The following is a 6,052-nucleotide window of genomic DNA, read 5'->3' on the forward strand; positions in this document are numbered from 1 at the left end:
GGGAGTTGTTGATGGTCCACAAGTGCCAAATTCGACCGTCAACCAGACTCAATAATAAAGGAAAACTATACAGATTTGGCTAATTTACGACCGGCCGTAAATTAGGCCGGCCGTACGGCCACCCTATTTTTGGAATTACTGTAGTCCACCATAAGGCAACTTTCCTCTTTTAGCAAAAAGCTATTGGCGCTATATTTTTGCCCACGCATAAAGTTGCACTAGACGGTGCACATGCTCGCAGATGGCCTACACATTTTTTTTCTGATCTTAAATATGCAAGCTCTACTAATCTAAAATGGCACCTCTTCTTTGCTAAAAAAACAAAAGTGCCTGTTCCTAGATACTGCTGCTTGCTGGAAGAAAATGATGGCACACATACTGAACACTAAAGGAAGCAACAAAAATTGCACAAATAATATATTGATTTGCCAAACCTCAAAATTGTTACATTTCTCTTATGAATGTATAGTGTCGCGCTGATGCTGCATTACTAGGTGATGAGGAAGGGCATGTAGAGCCCATTTTGAATCTTTGTAGTGAAACTAAAACATTGTGGATTCAGAATGGAATTTGGGACCAATTAGGCATCAATCTAGAGGATGCTACCCTACAAAACACACTGGCAGCTACGTATAGCGTTATTTCAGTTCTTGTTCACCCATGAAGCTGCATCTTCTCCTCATTTTGTCAACTGCAGAGATACTAGTGGTTGTATGTAACATATTACTCAAGGCTGCCAACAAAAGAAAAATTATGAAATGCTCGATAAAAGATTACCTAATGAAGTACAATATTTTGCCTATCATGAACCATATTATTTCATAGTATCAGGATAGAGAACAGTTAAAAGTGGTGTATTAGCATAGATAAACTCCCATGATGAATGAACATAACATTTTGCTCAACTATATGTTTTGATGATACTTTATAACAATAAGCATTCTTGCTTGTAGGCATATTATAATAAACTCAGGAGCAATTTAAAACAAACAAGCAGGCAAAAATAATGGATTATTCAATGAAGTTGCCTAATGTAATACATAAATTTGCCTTCTGCTGAAATAGTTATTGCCTAATTCAGAAATCACATAATAGCATAACAGGGTAAAATGCTTTAGATGTAAAAAAGTATGATAAATTAAAGTTGTCTAATCAGATGCATGAATTTGCCTCTGCTAACAAGTATTATTGCCTAACGAAATATATAAATTTGCCTTCTGCTAAAGACCAACATGAAAATGCATGAAAATCTTAGGAATGACATGAACAGATTTGGTTTTCAGGGCATGCTGCATGTGGATGCACGAGCTGCCTCGCGTCGCAGCGGCCGCACCATTTTGCAAAGCAAATACAAACAGACTTTTTTTTCAGAAATTAATCAGTACACCAAAATAGCAAAATTCAACGACATATGAAAAGACTACTAGAATCAGAATATAGAAGTGTTGAACTACAGTGGATAAATTGCTTATTGATGTAGCATAAGTTGCCTAATTTAGTAGTATATTTTTCCTAATGAATAATTAAACAAACGGCTGTTGTTCCTGTTACTAGACCTAATTAAAATGAGTTCAGTATCCTATTGCACATACATATTAAACGAACTGTTGTTGTTCCTGTTACTAGCGGCATTAAGAATCCGCATGTAACCATTTATCAAAAAAATACTTATTTTAACACATATTGTTGCCTATCTGAAACAATATTATTGCCTAATTCCTATATATATTATTACCTAATAAAAAACCAATGATGCTTGTATCATAAAAAATTGTAGGATCTAGCACAAATACTGCCACAATAAGAGGAAAAGAGCCGAGTAGGCTAGCTGCATAATGTGCATAGAAAAAGAAAACAAGGCTGCATAGTCTAACAACTAGATTTTAGTTTTTTAAAAAATTAGGAAGCGCACTTGAAAACTAAAAATATGACAGTGTGAATTAAATTTATCCATGCTGTTATGAATGTTTGCCAAAGAGCCTGATACCCCTACCCCCCAATCCAATACAGAAAAAAGGAAGTACATGTCTAATGAAAAGAGCAACATATGGGATCTAGTAGGAATGCTCCTATTTCTTTGTGATAATAGTTCAGATCATGCTTCAAAAACTGAACAATAGTTTTTGCTTTTAGATCTAGTGGGAATGCTGCAATCTCTATACAAAATACTGAAAATTACATGTCCAATAACATTACCTATTGAAGTAAACTATATTACTTTTTCAGTGCCATATTATTGCCTAATTAAAAACCACATAACTGCCTAAATTAGTACATATTATAGCCTAATGAATTTTGAATATATACTCTCAAGATGACTGCGCACTAGGTTCTATTACCTTGCACTTTAGACAACCAATGAAAATGAATTCCCATGTGGTCAGGCTAAGGAACTAGGTTCTATGTTAAATACCAGTGCTGATAGTTGTATATTACCTTGCACTTTAGACAACCAATGAAAATGAATTCTTAAATTCTAAATTAAACATTGCCCAATGAAGTAAACTATTTTGCCTGGTTAAGAACCATATTATTGCCTAATTAGAACCATATTAATGCCTAATGAATTATATTTTTGGATAATGCAGAACCATATTTATTTCTAAAGTTCCTATTCATTTTTATTTCCTAATGAAGTAAAATGCTATATACTAAAATGTATTGTTGCCTACTGAGAAAACAAGAAGCGGAGAAAAAAAGAGAGGTTGATATACCACATTACTCTGTTTTTAGTTGATCAAAGAGCAGATTAATAATCAAGAGATGTCAGATGTGTCAGTGTCTGAATCTGCAATCACTAGACAGCTGCTGATTGCACAGACTCGTGCCCTCTTTAATTTCTTCTTCAAGTCAGCTCATATCTTTGTCAGAGCCAGAAGACGAGCTGCTGCTATCCACCTTGATGAACTCAGCTGATTGCAGCCACCCGGCGAAGCTGAATTCTTTCTGCACTGGCGCCGCCGCCAAGCGCACTCTGAACGCCAAGACCTCTGCAAAATCAAATGGATGTGAGCGTGAGTGTCCCACACTCAAAAGTTAGTGTAGCGAAAATGGCCTCTCATGCCATATTTCAATATATTGTTTTGGCGATTGATGACATACACAACACTTGGACTAATATGATTGTTAAGATGATCATTCTCAGGCTTTTAGGTTCAAGTGATGACAAAGAGAAGATAGGCGTAGCTAGGCCCGAAGGGCCGCCCCTACGGGGGTTCCGCTACCCGGTTAGCGGACGGGGGTCGAGGGGGAGCCGCCCCTCGCGGGTCTCAGGGTAGTGCCCTGAAAGCTCTTCGGATCAGGAGCACCGGAAGAACCGACGCTATGATATTTGGTGCAGAAGGGAATCGAAGCCAAGTCAGCCTATAGGCACCGGTTGAACCGACGGTCCAAGAAAGAGGCATCGGTGCATTGGGCGTCCTATGTACCAGAGACGATGTCAAGTGCCCAGGAGAAGTTTCTTCAGCACCGGTTCAACCGACGGTGCATCGGTGCATACCATCGGTGTAATGACGTCAGCTGTCAGAAGAAGATCCTTCAGCACCGGTTGAACCGATGAGGCATCGGTGCAAAGCATCGGTTCAACCGGTGGTCACTGTGTCAGCTGTCAGGAGTTCAACGGCTACTACGGTTTATGAGTGACCGGAAGAACCGACGCTACCCCTGCCAGAGGCATCGGTTCTTCCGGTGATACGCAGATTTACAGCTGACCGTTGGAGCAACGGCTACAAGACTTGGTGGCCTATATATACGCCTCACCCCGTCCATTTGAAGTTTGCTGGAGTTGCTGGACATCCCACACACACCCAAGAACATCTCCAACCACCATAGAGCTTCATTGTACATCATATAGACTTAAGCACACTTGTTAGAGTGCTTAGTGCTTGATTAGGGATTAGTTCTTGCGAGAGCTCCCTTGAGATTAGTCTTGCTGCGGCAAGCAAACACTTGTACTCGTCGTGTGACCCTCCGACTTGGTGTGGAGTGGCAACGACACTTTGTGCGGGGAAGGAGGCCCCTACTTGGTGTTAAAGCTCCAAGATAGTGAAGACGGTGCCGTGGTGACGCTTCGAGATAGACGGTGGCGGTGACCTCGTCTTTGTGACTTGGTGTCACTTAGCCTTTGCTTGTCGGGAGCCTTGGAGGCGTGGCAAGACGGTGATCGAGCGAAGAGACTCGGTATCACACTTGTTCGTGTTGGACAAGTGGCCGTGGACGTTGGGAGGGACTTTGGTGTCCTAACCGAACCACGTTAAATCGTGTGTCTTGGTGTCTTCACGGGAGTTTGCGTATCCTCTCCCTTACCGCTTTACTTACCGCATTACGTTTCCGCATTTACTCTTTCTTGCTTACCTTTACTTTCCTAGTTAGTTTGATTAGGATTGGCTATAGGTTGCAAGTCTTTTGGGGTAAGTAGAGGGTAGCATAGATAAACCTTAGTCATAACTAGCATGTGTCGGACGTGTTAGGTTTATCTTATACAATTAGATTGAGCCCTAGGTTAAAAAGCGATTAGCGACCCTATTCACCCCCTCCCCCTCTAGGGTCGGACACCCCGGTGATCCTTACAGTTAGTCGACGAATCTGATGCAAAGGATTTTAGGTGCGCACCAAATGAACCCATCGAAAAATCTATGCTTCAAGTTCCTCTCCTCCACATCGAAGACTAGCCCAAATCCAAATGCGGATGCTGATGACTTATGTGTTGATCATTAGTAAAAACATGCGGTGAATGAAAAAAATAATTGAACTATGAGGGCCAGCTCCTGATCTTAAATACCCGTTCTCTACTATATTTACAAGTCCTATTGCCTGTGCTGGTCAACTAGATCAACCTATCCACCCAAAAATGCAGGACTAAGCTGAACTAAAAAAATAACTGAATTACTGTAGTTTATTAGTATGTTTGCATGTTTACATGTGAAGCGTGTTATGGAAGTGAGCTGGCCCTTATGTTAGAATAGGTGAATACAGTAGAGAACTATAAGGGCTAGCTCTTGACCTTAATTACCTACTCTATACTGTATTTCGCTGCTGCTTGCAGTGGTTCAACTAGATGAACCTATCGACCTAAAATGTAGAACTACTTGTAACTGAAATATATTATTTCACTAGCTTGTTCATTAGCATGTTTAAATGTCAGAGGAAGTGCCACTGAAAATCAAGCACTATTGGCTCATTAGTGTGGAGGCACATACTTGACCCACACATCCTAATATCTAGCAACTAGGTATACTGTTCCGTGAACTGAAACTAAGTGAAGCAACAAAAAATCCCCCTAGTCGCTCATGGATTGTGGAATAAAAATGTGAATAAAATGCAAACAAAAACCGGTAAAAGTCCCTACTAATTGATGCAAAAAAACCAACAGGATGTGAGCATGGGTGTGTTCCTGACACCCCAATGAACATGTATATGCTAAAAAAATCCTCTGCATCTGCACCCAGCCAATGCAGAGGATTGATGTGTGCTACGATTCCCAGCGGTTAGTGCGCGAGCTTGAAATCCCTATCCCCTAACCTCCCCAAAAACCAGAACAAACCACAAAAATCCCCCGGAAATCAATGTGACGAGCTCGATGCAGAGCATTTGGGAGTGCACGAGGGAGGGGGGTACGTATGAACAGATCTGTCTAAATCAACCGCAGCAGATGCCCTCTCCGAATGCGGAAATGCAGTCAAAATCGATGCGGGAACATGGATGTTCCAAGGAGCGAGGAGCGAGGATCTCTCACCTGGGCCTAATATGCGCCGCCGATCCCTATACCGCCGCGCGGGGGGGGGGGGGGGGGGGGGGGGAGGGGGGGCGCATCATCCGGGAGTGCATGCCACCGTCGAGGGGGATGCGAGCGTCGCAGCTAAACGCGCCGAGAGAGAAAGGAGCCCTAGAGAGAGATAGCACCCCGGCGTCGCCCCCTCCCGCATCACCCGCCATTGCCGCCATGGCCGGTTGTCCGCTGTGAGCTCGGTATCGCGGCGGCGCGCTCCTGGAGCCAAGCCAAGCAGATCCAGAACTCCAACAGAACAAACAACAAAAAAAATCAATCGAGGAG

At 42.2% G+C, this 6,052-nt stretch overlaps 1 long non-coding RNA gene across 1 annotated transcript; it reads right to left on the bottom strand.

The window, feature by feature from the left end:
* Positions 1 to 2,041: 2,041 nt before the first annotated feature.
* LOC120651313 lies at positions 2,042 to 5,798 on the bottom strand. The gene is made up of 2 exons (XR_005666113.1): positions 5,735 to 5,798; positions 2,042 to 2,990 (listed from the first exon to the last, which is right to left on the bottom strand). It is a non-coding gene; the product is annotated as an uncharacterized LOC120651313 (long non-coding RNA).
* Positions 5,799 to 6,052: the final 254 nt, after the last annotated feature.

Source organism: Panicum virgatum, chromosome 9K (assembly GCF_016808335.1).
Source record: "Panicum virgatum strain AP13 chromosome 9K, P.virgatum_v5, whole genome shotgun sequence".
Taxonomy (NCBI): domain Eukaryota; kingdom Viridiplantae; phylum Streptophyta; class Magnoliopsida; order Poales; family Poaceae; genus Panicum; species Panicum virgatum.